Source organism: Oncorhynchus tshawytscha, linkage group LG24, assembly GCF_018296145.1.
Source record: "Oncorhynchus tshawytscha isolate Ot180627B linkage group LG24, Otsh_v2.0, whole genome shotgun sequence".
NCBI lineage: Eukaryota > Metazoa > Chordata > Actinopteri > Salmoniformes > Salmonidae > Oncorhynchus > Oncorhynchus tshawytscha.
The window spans coordinates 28,522,151-28,539,206 of NC_056452.1; positions in this window are offsets into that span (position 1 = coordinate 28,522,151).

Here is a 17,056-nt window from a genome sequence, read left to right on the forward strand (position 1 = left end):
GCAGCTCTGAAAAGGACGGAGGGGAAGGACGTTGCGAGGGGGATAGGGAGGGAGGGAGGCATGCAGGGAGGCAGGTGATAGGTGGAGAGGTGAACTGAACGCGGGAGTGGGAGGAGGGAGAGAAGCAGGGGAGAAGGGGGAGAGGCAGAAGGAGGGGGAAGCAGAACTGGACCTGGAGAGGCCATGTCTGCTAATGTCAGCGGGGGTGGGAGAGGCAGGGGGAGGGGGGTGGTGGGGGGAGAAGCAGGGGGAGAGGTGGTGGGGGGGAGAGGGGGTGAAGGGGTTCCTCTGACGGCATGAGGATGCCGGTGAGTCAGCTGAGGTGGACAGGGGCCAGAGGGGGCAGAAGGGGGCGAGGATGAGGAAGAAGGGGGCCGGGGGGGGTAGAAAGGGGCCAGGAGGGGGAGTGAGGTGCGAGGAGGGGGCAGCATGGGGACAAGCCTGTTGTGTTCTTACTACGACACAAACAGTAATAATGATACTTGAAACAGAGCGTTTACATGACTTTATCATTCAAACTAAAGTTTCAAGCATAGAACATTCATGGCAGACGCAGAACTCAATTAGTATCAATGCTCTAGGTTCCACAGTAACAACAAAAAGTAGTGCCTAGGATAAATGCTATATAATGGTATCACATTATCTCATACATAACAGGGCCTATCTAGATAGCACTAGAAACCCTAGACCCAGAAACCCTAGACCCACTCCAATTTGCATGCCGCCCAAACAGATCCACAGATGATGCAATCTCTGTTGTTCCACACTGCTCTTTTCCACCTGGACAAAAAGGATCACCTATGTGAGAATGTTGTTCATTGACTACAGCTCAGCGTTCAACACCATAGTACCCTCAAAGCTCATCACTAAGCTAAGGATCCTGGGACTAAACACCTTCCTCTGCAACTGGATCCTGGACTTCCTGACGGGCTGCCCCCAGGTGGTGAGGGTAGGTAGCAACACATCCACCACGCTGATCCTCAACACGGTGGCCCCAGGGGTGCGTGCTCAGTCCCCTCGTGTACTCCTTGTTCACCCATGAATGCATGGCCAGGCACGACTCCAACACCATCATTAAGTTTGCAGACGACACAACAGTGATCACCGACAACGACGAGGCAGCCTATAGGGAGGAAGTCAGAGACCTGACCATGTGGTGCCAGAATAACAACCGATCCCTCAACGTAACCAAGACTAAGGAGATGATTGTGGACTTCAGGTAAAGGAGGACTGAGCACGCCCCCATTCTCATCGACGGGGCTGTAGTGGAGCAGGTTGAGAGCTACAAGTTCCTTGGCGTCCACATCAACAACAAACTAGAATGGTCGAAACACACCAAGACAGTCATGAAGAGGGTACGACAAAGCCTATTCTCCCTCAGGAAACTAAAAAGATTTGGTGTGGGTCCTGAGATCCTCAAAAGTTTCTACAGCTGCAACATCGAGAGCATCCTGAATGGTTGCATCACTGCCTGGTACGGCAATTGCCCGGTCTCTGACCGCAAGGCACTACAGAGGGTAGTGAGAACGGCCCAGTACATCACTGGAGCTAAGCTTCCTGCCATCCAGGACCTCCACACCAGGCGGTGTCAGAGGAAGGCCCTAAAAATTGTCAAAGACCCCAGCCACCCCAGTCATAGACTGTTCTCTCTACTACCGCATGGTATGCGGTACCGGAGCGCCAAGTCAAGGACAAAAAGGCTTCTCAAAAGTTTTTACCCTCAAGCCATAAGACTCCTGAACAGGTAATCAAATGGCTACCCGGACTATTTGCATTGTGTGCCCCCCCAACCCCTCTTTTTACGCTGCTGCTACTCTCTGTTCATCATATGTACATGCATAGTCACTTTAATTATACATTCATGTACATACCAGTGCTCCTGTACATTGTCTAACCGGGCTATCTGCATTGTGTCCCACCACCCACCAACCCCTCTTTTACGCTGCTGCTACTCTCTGTTCATCATATATGCATAGTCACTTTAACTATATCTACATGTACATACAACCTCAATCAGCCTGACTAACTGGTGTCTGTATATAGCCTCTCTACTGTATGTAACCTCGCTACTTTTATAACCTCTCTACTGTATATAACCTCTCTACTGTATATAGCCTCTCTACTGTATATAGCCTCTCTACTGTATATAGCCTCTCTACTGTATATAACCTCTCTACTTTTATAGCCTCGCTACTTTTATAGCCTCTCTACTGTATATAGCCTCTCTACTGTATATAGCCTCACTACTGTATATAGCCTCTCTACTTTTATAGCCTCGCTACTTTTATAGCCTCACTACTGTATATAGCCTCACTACTGTATATAGCCTCTCTACTGTATATAGCCTCGCTACTTTTATAACCTCGCTACTTTTATAACCTCTCTACTGTATATAGCCTCTACTGTATATAGCCTCTCTACTGTATATAGCCTCACTACTGTATATAGCCTCTCTACTTTTATAGCCTCGCTACTTTTATAGCCTCACTACTGTATATAGCCTCACTACTGTATATAGCCTCTACTGTATATAGCCTCACTACTGTATATAGCCTCTCTACTGTATATAGCCTCGCTACTTTTATAGCCTCGCTACTGTATATAGCCTCACTACTGTATATAGCCTCTCTACTTTTATAGCCTCGCTACTTTTATAGCCTCACTACTGTATATATCCTCACTACTGTATATAGCCTCACTACTGTATATAGCCTCTCTACTGTATATAGCCTCGCTACTTTTATAGCCTCGCTACTGTATATAGCCTCTCTACTTTTATAGCCTCGCTACTGTATATAACCTCTCTACTTTTATAGCCTCGCTACTGTATATAGCCTCTCTACTGTATATAGCCTCTCTACTGTATATAGCCTCTCTACTTTTATAGCCTCGCTACTTTTATAGCCTCACTACTGTATATATCCTCACTACTGTATATAGCCTCACTACTGTATATAGCCTCTCTACTGTATATAGCCTCTCTACTGTATATAGCCTCACTACTGTATATAGCCTCACTACTGTATATAGCCTCTCTACTGTATATAGCCTCACTACTGTATATAGCCTCACTACTGTATATAGCCTCACTACTGTATATAGCCTCACTACTGTATATAGCCTCTCTACTGTATATAGCCTCACTACTGTATATAGCCTCTCTACTGCATATAGCCTCTCTACTGTATATCGCCTCTCTACTGTTATAGCCTCTCTACTGTTTATAGCCTCTCGACTGTTATAGCCTCTCTACTGTATATAGCCTCTCTACTGTATATAGCCTCACTACTGTATATAGCCTCGCTACTTTTATAGCCTCACTACTGTATATAGCCTCACTACTGTATATAGCCTCTCTACTGTATATAGCCTCTCTACTGTATATAGCCTCACTACTGTATATAGCCTCTCTACTGTATATAGCCTCTCTACTGTATATAGCCTCTCTACTGTATATAGCCTCACTCCTGTATATAGCCTCACTACTGTATATAGCCTCACTACTGTATATAGCCTCACTACTGTATATAGCCTCTCTACTGTATATAGCCTCACTACTGTATATAGCCTCTCTACTGTATATAGCCTCTACTGTATATAGCCTCTACTGTATATAGCCTCTACTGTATATAGCCTCTCTACTGTATATAGCCTCTCTACTGTATATAGCCTCACTACTGTATATAGCCTCACTACTGTATATAGCCTCTCTACTGTATATAGCCTCTCTACTGTATATAGCCTCTACTGTATATAGCTTCTAGCCTCTCTACTGTATATAGCCTCTCTACTTTTATAGCCTCTACTGTATATAGCCTCTAGCCTCTCTAATTTTATAGCCTCTACTGTATATAGCCTCTAGCCTCTCTACTTTTATAGCCTCGCTACTGTATGTAGCCTCTACTGTATATAGCCTCTTTACTGTATATAGCCTCGCTACTGTATATAGCCTCTCTACTGTATATAGCCTCTACTGTATATAGCCTCTAGCCTCTCTACTGTATATAGCCTCTACTTTTATAGCCTCTCTACTGTATATAGCCTCTAGCCTCTCTACTGTATATAGCCTCTCTACTGTATATAGCCCCGCTACTGTATATAGCATCGCTACTGTATATAGCCTCTCTTTTTACTGTGGTTTTATTTCTTTACTTACCTATTGTTCGCCTAATACCTTTTTTACACTATTGGTTAGAGCCTGTAAGTAAGCATACACCTGTTGTATTCGGTGCACATGACAAATAAACTTTGATTTCATTTGATTTAATTCCTAGGATTGGAAAGCATTGAGCTGGAAACAGACAGCTCATTTTGGGGCTCATATGTACCACAGAGACTGCTTGTGGGATAATAGCATGGTTGTGTACAACCCTCAACTCCTCTACCAACAATTAATCTCCTTTAGTGCCCATATCCTGTATCAATAGACACCTCATACAGACTAGTGAGCTACAGGCAGGAATCAGCAATGAATCCCAGTAATTAACCACCTATGGCGGAGGGGCGCCCCCTTGTGGACAGTGCCTTAACTTGTCATTCAACCTGGGGAGATTGATATACCTCTTGAACACTGTAAACAACGTGAAACGCGGGCAGCATTAAACATGGACAAGCTTCCAACATACTTGTATTTTAGGGGGAATGCATAGCCTGCATGAAGCCCGGCCCCTTTTCGGCCAGAGCGTCTGGCTTCCTCTATGGGGAACCGATTGGGTTTAGGACTATGTATGCTCCTACCGTTTACCAGGATATTTTTATTCAAAACTACTGGCAGTAACTGCTGTCACACCTTTTGTTTTACTTGAAGGGGACAACTATGTTGTTGATCCTAAGACAGGGTTGACATCGTCTTAACAACTAGAGACAGAATCTACGGACGCACAAGTTAGTGTCTGTTCACTGGATTCCCAAACGGCTTTTGGGACGAATTGAGTGGTTTTCCATTTGATGGTCTAAAAAGGTTTGGATTGGGGTGGAATTTATCAGATGGACACAACTGCTATATCCCTCTCATAGGGCCAGGGTTCTAGCTCCAGGGATGTCCGTTGTCCCCACTCTTGTTTGCGCTGGCCATAGAACCACTTGCTGAATCCACCTGGAACCATGCTGCTATTGGGAGCATTAAGTTAGGAGCATCAACCCAACATATTGCATTATACACCGATGACATATTGCTAACTGTATCTAATCCGGAAATACATATCCCTGTCATCTTTGATATTATTAATGCATTTAGCAGACTATCTGGCTCCCCATTTTTCTCCCCAATTTCGTAGTATCCAATTGTTGTAGTAGCTATGATCTTGTCTCATCGCTACAACTCCCGTACGGGCTCGGGAGAGACGAAGGTTGAAAGTCATGCGTCCTCCGATACACAACCCAACCAAGCCGCACTGCTTCTTAACACAGCGCGCATCCAACCCGGAAGCCAGCCGCACCAATGTGTCGGAGGAAACACCGTGTACCTGGCAACCTTGGTTAGCGCGCACTGCGCCCGGCCCCGCCACAGGAGTTGCTGGTGCGCGATGAGACAAGGTCATCCCTACCGACCAAGCCCTCCCTAACACGGATGACGCTAGGCCAATTGTGCGTCGCCCCACGGACCTCCCGCGGCCGGTTACGACAGGGCCTCCCGCGGCCGGTTACGACAGGGCGCGAACCCAGGGACTCTGATGGCACTGCTGGCGCTGCAGTATCCAAAAGAAACGTTAGTGATACGTCTGAGACAATGCTGCTGGGAGGCTTTGATAATGTCACAGCTCTTTCAAATTTCCCATTTAAGTCTTCTACCTCTGGCTTTCTCTATCTTGGTTTATCAGTCACACTCAATATCAAAGATTTGCTCAAAATAAACTTCCTTCCTCTTATAAGAACAGTAAAAATAGATCTAGAATGATGATGGACTGGTAGAATCAGCCTTATCAAGATGAAAACACTACCACGACTCCTCAAACCCTCTGTTTCCTTTAATGACAACTAAGAAACTAGAGCTGAACTGGAGAGAATGCTGTAAAATGTCTCTCACGTTAACCCTAACACTCAAGAGAGGTGGCCCTGGCTGTAGCAAATATTATGTTCTACAATTGGGCCTGGCATGCAGTAACTATTTCTCAATGGCTCCACGACTACCTGGACTGGGTTACAAACCATGTATATTTGTGGTGTTGTGCTCCATTAACCATGCTTACCAGTGATCTTCCTAAACTCCCTCCAAAGATCGGGCAGAACCCCATTGTTGGCAGGACAATAGGAATCTGGCATGATATATCAAAATATACAGGGAGACTCTGTCCGTTCCTCGTACCGTCCCTCGTACCAATAACAAAAATACAAGGCCTTTCATCCAGGAAGTGAAAGTGGTATCGTTGACTCATGGCACACCAGAAGGGTGAGGATAGAGGATTCCAGGATAAAGTGTTAATGTCTTTCCAACAGATTCAAGATAAATGGTATCCCAGGTAACCACTTTTGGGGTGATTCCTACAAATTCATAATTGTATTTCCTCTTTAAAAAGTTTTATACTCAGAATATTGACTTTAGAAGCTCTGTAGAGGACCGTCTGCTTCAGTTCAGAAATAAGAAAAAAGTTCCTCTCTCGTTTTTATGGAATTCTGTTCAACCCAGACCCCAAAGAAAAAACAGGGGCACTGGGAAAGGGATCTGGGAACTGTACTCAAGGAGGAAGAATGGACAAAAGCTATGAATTGCATAAATACTACTTTCTTCTGCAATAGGCTCAGAGAAACGGGTTTTAAGCCCTATTTAACCCCTCAGACTCCGAGCAGGTTCGGCCCACAGATCTCCCCCATTTGGTCTAAATACCAAACAGGCATTGGGTCTTACTTTCAATGTTTCTGGTCTTGCCCGAAGATTGAGTTTTACTCCAAAACAATCTCTATTTAATTGAGCACAATGCTCAATTTGAGAATTTACAAAGACCCAGGGTTGTTGTTATTCAATGTACATCATGACCCGTCTGTGTTGGATATGATCGAACAACAACTTTTGGAAGAGCTGCTTTTGTTGGCAAAGACATGTCTTCTTCATGAATGGGTTGCCAACACGCCACGTACTGTAACAATGTGGTACAGATAAATATGATTCTCCCATTGAAGAGGCTGTCAGCAGTCCTAAAATAGTTTTATTAAAATGTGGAAGACACTTATCGACCACATTCCCGAGGGAGCTTTCCCGATACTCTGCCAAAGCGTTTGACTTCCATGTGTGCTGGATCTGTTTTTGCCTTAGCGCTGACAAGCTTTCGTCAGCCAATCAAAGGTTGGATGAGTTGATTGGTGGAGACTGGGTGTGTTGGACAGATGCAATCCTCATATGTAATGTGAGTGAGAGCAGGTGAAACACTGTTTCAGCCACAAGAGCATTAGTAAGGTCGGGCACTGACGTTGGGCGATTAGCCGAGAAAACCATTTTCTGTATGGACCTCACTTTGTGCACGGGGGCCTTCCTTAAACTGTTGCCACAAAGTTGGAAGCAACGAATAGTCTAGAATTTCATTGTATTAAGATTTATCTTCACTGGAACTAAGAGGCCTTGTCCAAACCATGAAAAACAGCCCCAGACCATTCTTACTCCTCCACCAAACTTTACAGTTGGCACTATGTATTCGGGCAGGTAGTGTTCTCCTGGCATCTGCCAAACCCAGATTCGTCCGTCGGACTGCCAGATGCTGAAGCGTGACTAATCACACCAGAGAAAGCCTTTCCACTAATCCGGAGTCGAATGGCGGCGAACTTTACACCACTCCAGACGACGCTTGGCATTCCGCAATGGTGATCTTAGGCTTGTGTGCTGCTGCTCGGCCAAGGAAACCAACTTCAGGAATCAACCGACTTTCTATGAGCTTGTGTGGCTTACCACTTTGTGTCTGAGCCGTTGTTGCTCATAGACGTTTCCACTTCACAATAACAGCACTCACAGTTGACCGGGGCAGCTCTAGCAGGGCAGACATTTGACAAACTGACTTGTTGGAAAGTTGGCATCCTATGACAGTGGCACGTTGAAAGTCACTGAGCTCTTCAGTACGGGCCATTCTACTGCCAATGTTTGTCTATGGAGATTGCATGGCAGTGTGCTTAATTTTATACAGCTGTCAGTCAGCATTGGGTTTGGCTGAAATAGCCGAATGCACTAATTTGAAGGGATGTCCACATACTGCTGTATATATAGTGTATGTGACCAATAATGAGATTTTATTTGGGGCCTTGTGCTCGGCCAGTGAGGAGGCAGATATGGAGTTGGAGTGTTTTAGATATGGAGATATGGAGTGTTTTACTTCCTGTTTACTATGTTTCCTCTACAGCCTGGTACTTTTTTGAGCACTGAATGGTAATGTGGTGTATTTTAGTGGGATTTTAAAATACACTTAAAAAAAAAATAATAATAATGTTTTAACTCTCGCTCCCTCCTCGATAGCCACCTTTCATTATGTGTATCTGACCACAGAAGTGTTTGGAAATCTGCCACACGCCCTTTTGAATCAGCTTTGTTTTGTCAGAGAAAAACAACGTTTAAACATTTAAAAACTATCTGGAAAATGTCTTTGTTTGGATCACTTTACACATTTATTTAGGGATCCACCCCTGTAAACATCATTTATTTAGGGATCCACCCCTGTAAACATAATTTATTTAGGGATCCGTGTCTGGTGTTAATCGCTCTCTTGAGGTCTTGCCACAGCATCTCAATCGGGTTACGGTCAGGACTCTGACTGGGCCACTCCAGAGGGCGTATTGTCTTCTGTTGATTTACTTCTGTGTTTTGGGTCGTTGTCCTGTTGCATCACCCAAATTATGTTGAGCTTCAATTGGCGGACAGACAACCTTACATTCTCCTGTCTTGATAAACCTGGGAATTAATTTTCCATCGATGATAGCAAGCTGTCCAGGCCCTGAGGCAGCAAAACAGCCCCAAACCATGATGCTCCCTCCACCATACTTTACAGTTGGGATGAGGTTTTGATGTTGGTGTGCTGGGCCTTTTTTTTCTCCACCCATAGAGTTGTGTATTCCTTCCTTCCAAACAACTCAACTTTAGTTTAATCTGTCCACAGAATATTTTGCCAGTAGAACATCCAGGTGCACGTTTGAGAACTTCAGACGTGCAGCAATGGTTTTTTTTGGACAGCAGTGGCTTCTTCTGTGATGTCCTCCCATGAACACCATTCTTGTTTAGTGTTTACGTGTCGTAGACTCGTCAACAGAGATGTTACCATGTTCCAGAGATTTCTGTAAGTCATTAGCTGACACTAGGATTCTTCTTAACCTCATTGAGCATTCTGCGCTGTGGTCTTGCAGTCAGCAGTCAGTAGCAACAGTGCTGAACTTTCTCCATTTATAGACAATTTGTCTTACCGTGGACTGATGAACATCGAGGCTTTTAGAGATACCTTTGTAACCCTTTCCAGCTTTATGCAAGTCAACTATTCTTAATCTTAGGTCTTCTGAGATCTATTTTGTTCGAGGCATGGTTCTCATCAGGCTATGCTTCTTGTGAATAGCAAACTCAGATTTTGTGAGTGTTTTTTGTAGGGCAGGTCAGCTCTAACCAACATCGCCAATCTCGTTGATTGTACTCCAGGTTAGCTAACTCCTGACTCCAATTAGCTTGTGGAGAAGTCATTAGCCTAGAGGGGTTCACATACTTTTTTTACAACCTACACTGTGAATGCTTAAATAATGCATTTAAAATAGACAAGAAAAATACAATAGTTTGTGTGTTGTTAGTTTAAACAGACTGTGTGTGTCTATCGTTGTGACTTAGATGAAGATCAGATCAAGTTTGATGACCAATTTATGCAGAAATCCAGATAATTCCAAAGGGTTTCACATACTGTTTCTTGCCACTGTATGTCAATAAAGATGATTGTGACGTGTGTAAAGGGAAAGCTAATTGTGAGCAACATTGATAATACTTCAGATAATAGTGTTCATTCTCTAGAGTCCATTCCTCCTCTATCGGCTTCAGTCAGCTGGACAGAACAGAACAGGCTTTCTGAACCATGGCTTTCTGAACCAGTCTATCGTGGCTATAAATAAAATATCCCACGCCTGATGATGTAATCAGTCTCCTCAGGTTTGTTTTCGATCTTATAGCCAGTGTGAGATCTCTGCGTGTATCCTTCTAACCCTAATCCTAGCCACTGACTACACAGTGTGAGATCTCTGCATGTATCCAATCTAACCCTAATCCTAGCCACTGACTACACAGTGTGAGATCTCTGCGTGTATCAAAATCCCAAGGTGTTCTAGTACTGAGGGATATAGAGAGCTGTATATTGAGTGCTTTGCCTATACCGTATCCCCAAGAAACAATGGTTTAGAAATCTCTCTCTTCCCTTTAGACAAATCCGTGTTTCCTTCTCTAGATACAGTCCATTAATCTGTTAATTAATTCAATTATTACAACCAGATCCCTTCTCTCTTTAAAATCTTTCTCTCGCTCTAAGATCCCTCTCTCTCTCCCTTCAATATCCCCCTTTCTCTCTCTCTCTCTCTGCCACCCAGTGTCCCCGCTCTCTCTGTTTCCATCTCATCTCGCTATCCTTTCTACTCCTCTGCCTTTCCCCATCTCACAGCTTTAGCCCACATCCGCTGGTTTCTCCCTGCCCCTTTTTTGTCTTCCTCGTTCCCCCTTCTCTCTCAGTCTCTCCAGCTCCTGACATCAGCCCTCCGACACACAGCAGTACAGCCACACTCTGCCTCTCCACAGCCACTGCACTCAAACACTGAAATACATCCATTTTGCATCTCTCATCTTCTCCCTCTCGCCGTTCTTCCTCTCCATCCACGACAAGCATTTAGCCACCAACACAGCTGATTTTCTGAGAAATGTTTCAGCCTACCTCTCTCTCTCTCTCTCACACACACGGAGAGAAGGATATAGAGAGATTGTTGTACCTACCTGGCTGCTGCTACGTGGTGCGATTCCTATACAGTTCCCCATCCTGCATTCCATATCATCTAGTACAGGCGATGTGGCTGTAGTGGTGCTACAGGGCTGACAGAACACCGCTCTGCAGAACTGCATCTCAGGCAGTGAAACGCCACAGCAGAGACACGGCTACGGAAGCATCACAGAGGAGAGCTGGAGCAGGCTAGGAGGAGGATGTGCTGCAGGAGGGAGATGCCACAGAGGAAGTGTGTGTCAACTGTGTGTGTGTTTGTGTGTGTGAGGAAAAGGGGGTATATCTAGTCAGTTGTACAACTGAAATTTGTCTTCCGCATTTTACCCAAACCCCCTCTGGATCAGAGAGGTGTGTGGGGGCCCGTGGAAAGGGGGATACCTAGAACAGTGGGTCCGCTCGAGGATTCGATCCAGCAACCTTTCGGTTACTGGCCCAATGCGCTAACCACTAGGCTACCCGCAACTGCACATGCATGTGTGTATCTGTCTCTCTCTCTCTGTGTGTGAGTCCCATTGTGTGTATCTGTCTCTCTGTGTGTGAGTCCCGTTGTGTGTATCTGTCTCTCTGTGTATGAGTCCCGTTGTGTGTATCTGTCTCTCTGTGTGTGAGTCCCGTTGTGTGTATCTGTCTCTCTGTGTGTGAGTCCCGTTGTGTGTATCTGTCTCTCTGTGTGTGAGTCCCGTTGTGTGTATCTGTCTCTCTGTGTGTATCTGTCTCTCTGTGTATGAGTCCCGTTGTGTGTATGCACGTGAGTGAGAGTGTGTGAGTCAGGGACTAATACATGCTTTGCCTGCACCGCCCAGGGTTAACATTTGACCTACAGTACCCGTCAAAAGTTTGGACACCTTTCATTCCAGGGTTTTTCTTAATTTTTGACTGTTTTCTACATTGTAGAATAATAGTGAAGACATCGAAACGATGAAATAACACATATGGAATCATGTAGTAACCAAAAAAAGCGTTAAACAGATTCTTCAATGTAGCCACCATTTGCCTTGTTGACAGCTTTGCACACTCCTGGCATTCTCTCAACCAACTTCACCTGGAATGCTTTTCCAACAGTCTTGAAGGAGTTCCCACATATGCTGAGCACTTTTTTGGCTGCTCTTCCTTCACTCCGTGGTCCAACTCTAGCTAGCTACGTTATATGCAAATTAAATTCAAAGTGAAACGAGAGCGATTTATTTATGTATTCTGTCCCCGTATCAATAAGATCCCATCTCATGGTATAATATATATTAGGCAGAGGAACACAGCAACTGGAGGGAAAAAACACCTGATCACGTGGCACTACTCCCGGCGCCGACAGAGCATGGCCGCCTCGCTTCGCGTTCCTAGGAAACTATGCAGTTTTTTTTTTTTACGTGTTATTTCTTACATTAGTACCCCAGGTCATCTTAGGTTTCATTACATACAGTCGAGAAGAACTACTGAATATAAGATCAGCGTCAACTCCGCATCAGTACGACCAAGAATATGTTTTTCGCGACGCGGATCCTGTGTTCTGCCTTACAAACAGGACAACGGAACGGATCCCATGCAGCGACCCAAAAAAACGACTCCGAAAAGGAGGGAAACGAGGCGGTCTTCTGGTCAGACTCCGGAGACGGGCACACCGTGCACCACTCCCTAGCATTCTTCTTGCCAATGTCCAGTCTCTTGACAACAAGGTTGATGAAATCCGAGCAAGGGTAGCATTCCAGAGGGACATCAGAGACTGTAACGTTCTTTGCTTCACGGAAACATGGCACACTGGAGAGACGCTATCCGAGGCGGTGCAGCCAACGGGTTTCTCCACGCATCGCGCCGACAGAAACAAACATCTTTCTGGTAAGAAGAGGGGCGGGGGCGTATGCCTTATGGCTAACGTGACATGGTGTGATGAAAGAAACATACAGGAACTCAAATCCTTCTGTTCACCTGATTTAGAATTCCTCACAATCAAATGTAGACCGCATTATCTACCAAGAGAATTCTCTTCGATTATAATCACAGCCGTATATATCCCCCCCAAGCAGACACATCGATGGCTCTGAACAAACTTTATTTAACTCTTTGCAAACTGGAAACCATTTATCCGGAGGCTGCATTCATTGTAGCTGGGGATTTTAACAAGGCTAATCTGAAAACAAGACTCCCTAAATTTTATCAGCATATCGATTGCGCAACCAGGGGTGGAAAGACCTTGGATCATTGTTACTCTAACTTCCGCGACGCATATAAGGCACTGCCCCGCCCCCCTTTCGGAAAAGCTGACCACGACTCCATTTTGTTGATCCCTGCCTACAGACAGAAACTAAAACAAGAGGCTCCCACGCTGAGGTCTGTCCAACGCTGGTCCGACCAAGCTGACTCCACACTCCAAGACTGCTTCCATCACATGGACTGGGAGATGTTTCGTATTGCGTCAGATAACAATATTGACGAATACGCTGATTCGGTGTGAGAGTTCATTAGAACGTGAGTTGAAGATGTCGTTCCCATAGCAACGATTAAAACATTCCCTAACCAGAAACCGTGGATTGATGGCAGCATTCGCGTGAAACTGAAAGCGCGAACCACTGCTTTTAAATCAGGGCAAGGTGTCTGGTAACATGACCGAATACAAACAGTGCAGCTATTCCCTCCGCAAGGCTATCAAACAAGCTAAGCGTCAGTACAGAGACAAAGTAGAATCTCAATTCAACGGCTCAGACACAAGAGGCATGTGGCAGGGTCTACAGTCAATCACGGACTACAGGAAGAAATCCAGCCCAGTCACGGACCAGGATGTCTTGCTCCCAAGCAGACTAAATAACTTTTTTGCCCGCTTTGAGGACAATACAGTGCCACTGACACGGCCTGCAACGAAAACATGTGGTCTCTCCTTCACTGCAGCCGAGGTGAGTAAGACATTTAAACGTGTTAACCCTCGCAAGGCTGCAGGCCCAGACGGCATCCCCAGCCGCGCCCTCAGAGCATGCGCAGACCAGCTGGCCGGTGTGTTTACGGACATATTGAATCAATCCCTATACCAGTCTGCTGTTCCCACATGCTTCAAGAGGGCCACCATTGTTCCTGTTCCCAAGAAAGCTAAGGTAACTGAGCTAAACGACTACCGCCCCGTAGCACTCACTTCCGTCATCATGAAGTGCTTTGAGAGACTAGTCAAGGACAATATCACCTCCACCCTACCTGACACCCTAGACCCACTCCAATTTGCTTACCGCCCAAATAGGTCCACAGGCGATGCAATCTCAACCACACTGCACACTGCCCTAACCCATCTGGACAAGAGGAATACCTATGTGAGAATGCTGTTCATTGACTACAGCTCGGCATTCAACACCATAGTACCCTCCAAGCTCGTCATCAAGCTCGAGACCCTGGGTCTCGACCCCGCCCTGTGCAACTGGGTACTGGACTTCCTGACGGGCCGCCCCCAGGTGGTGAGGGTAGGCAACAACATCTCCTCCCCGCTGATCCTCAACACTGGGGCCCCACAAGCGTGCGTTCTGAGCCCTCTCCTGTACTCCCTGTTCACCCACGACTGCGTGGCCACGCACGCCTCCAACTCAATCATCAAGTTTGCGGACGACACAACAGTGGTAGGCTTGATTACCAACAACGACGAGACGGCCTACAGGGAGGAGGTGAGGGGGTGAGGTGAGTGTGGTGTCAGGAAAATAACCTCACACTCAACGTCAACAAAACTAAGGAGATGATTGTGGACTTCAGGAAACAGCAGAGGGGACACCCCCCCATCCACATCGATGGAACAGTAGTGGAGAGGGTAGCAAGTTTTAAGTTCCTCGGCATACACATCACAGACAAACTGAATTGGTCCACTCACACAGACAGCATCGTGAAGAAGGTGCAGCAGCGCCTCTTCAACCTCAGGAGGCTGAAGAAATTTGGCTTGTCACCAAAAGCACTCACAAACTTCTACAGATGCACAATCGAGAGCATCCTGGCGGGCTGTATCACCGCCTGGTACGGCAACTGCTCCGCCCTCAACTGTAAGGCTCTCCAGAGGGTAGTGAGGTCTGCACAACGCATCACTGGGGACACCTACACCACCCGATGTTACAGGAAGGCCATAAAGATCATCAAGGACATCAACCACCCGAGCCACTGCCTGTTCACCCCGCTATCATCCAGAAGGCGAGGTCAGTACAGGTGCATCAAAGCTGGGACCGAGAGACTGAAAAACAGCTTCTATCTCAAGGCCATCAGACTGTTAAACAGCCACCACTAACATTGAGTGGCTGCTGCCAACACACTGTCACTGACACTGACTCAACTCCAGCCACTTTAATAATGGGAATTGATGTAAATATATAAACAATGCTACCTTATATAATGTTACTTACCCTACATTATTCATCTCATATGCATACGTATATACTGTACTCTATATCATCGACTGCATCCTTATGTAATACATGTATCACTAGCCACTTTAACTATGCCACTTTGTTTACATACTCATCTCATATGTATATACTGTACTCGATATCAGCTACTGTATCTTGCCTATGCTGCTCTGTACCATCACTCATTCATATATCCTTATGTACATATTCTTTATCCCCTTACACTGTGTATAAGACAGTAGTTTTGGAATTGTTAGATTACTTGTTGGTTATTACTGCATTGTCGGAACTAGAAGCACAAGCATTTCGCTACACTCGCATTAACATCTGCTAACCATGTGTATGTGACAAATAAAATTTGATTTGCAAGGGAGGAGAGGAGGCAGCTAGGAGCGTAAAAGGACCATGCCTCTCTAAAACACAGACCCAGAGGCAATGAGTCTTCATTCATGACGCACGTCTGCATTCATGCAACTACAAAAACAGCATTAGAAAGTAGAGTGGACTCATCTGAAATAGGGCAGAGGAAAACATGGCTGTAGGAATGTGTGGGTTTTAAAATGAAAATGTTCTGATGCTGTGACAAAGTAGTAACACATTATGGAACTGAAACGTCCCTTATAAACCCATTATTTACATGGAACTGAAACGTCCCCTATAAACCCATTATTTAGATGGAACTGAAACGTCCCCTATAAACCCATTATTTAGATGGAACTGAAACGTCCCCTATAAACCCATTATTTAGATGGAACTGAAACGTCCCCTATAAACCCTTTATTTAGATGGAACTGAAACGTCCCCTATAAACCCTTTATTTAGATGGAACTGAAACGTCCCCTATAAGCCCATTATTTAGATGGAACTGAAACGTCCCCTATAAACCCATTATTTAGATGGAACTAAAACATCCCCTATAAACCCATTATTTAGATGAAACTAAAACATCCCCTATAAACCCATTATTTAGATGGAACTGAAACGTCCCCTATAAACCCATTATTTAGATGAAACTAAAACGTCCCCTATAAACCCATTATTTACATGTTGAAACTGAAACGTCCCCTATAAACCCATTATTTAGATGGAACTGAAACGTCCCCTATAAACCCATTATTTAGATGGAACTGAAACGTCCCCTATACACCCATTATTTACATCTTGAAACGTCCCCTATAAACCCATTATTTACATGACTGAAACGTCCCCTATACACCCATTATTTACATGGAACTGAAACGTCCCCTATACACCCATTATTTACATGGAACTGAAACGTCCCCTATACACCCATTATTTACATGGAACTGAAACGTCCCCTATACACCCATTATTTACATGGAACTGAAACGTCCCCTATACACCCATTATTTAGATGAAACTGAAACGTCCCCTATAAACCCATTATTTACATGACTGAAACGTCCCCTATACACCCATTATTTACCTGCAGTTACATGATGAATGATTTCCACCTAAAACACACACAACATAGGAATGCATTAAAATCACTATCAAACACAGCTGGTACCTGAAAAAGCACAGCAGGCTAGCAGGAACATCTAAACCCTTTGGCCAAAAGGATTGTGGGGAACTATAGGCTTCTGCAAAGCCAAAACGTTGTATATCTGGGTACCAGGAAAAGAAGCCCTGGCAAACAGCAATAATCTCTCATTCCTTGATCTGATTGTGATGTGTTAGCTCAGCAAAATATATGTTGAGGATGTGTAGATCACCCTCATTTTCTTCCTTGAAGTCAAACACACAATCACTGTC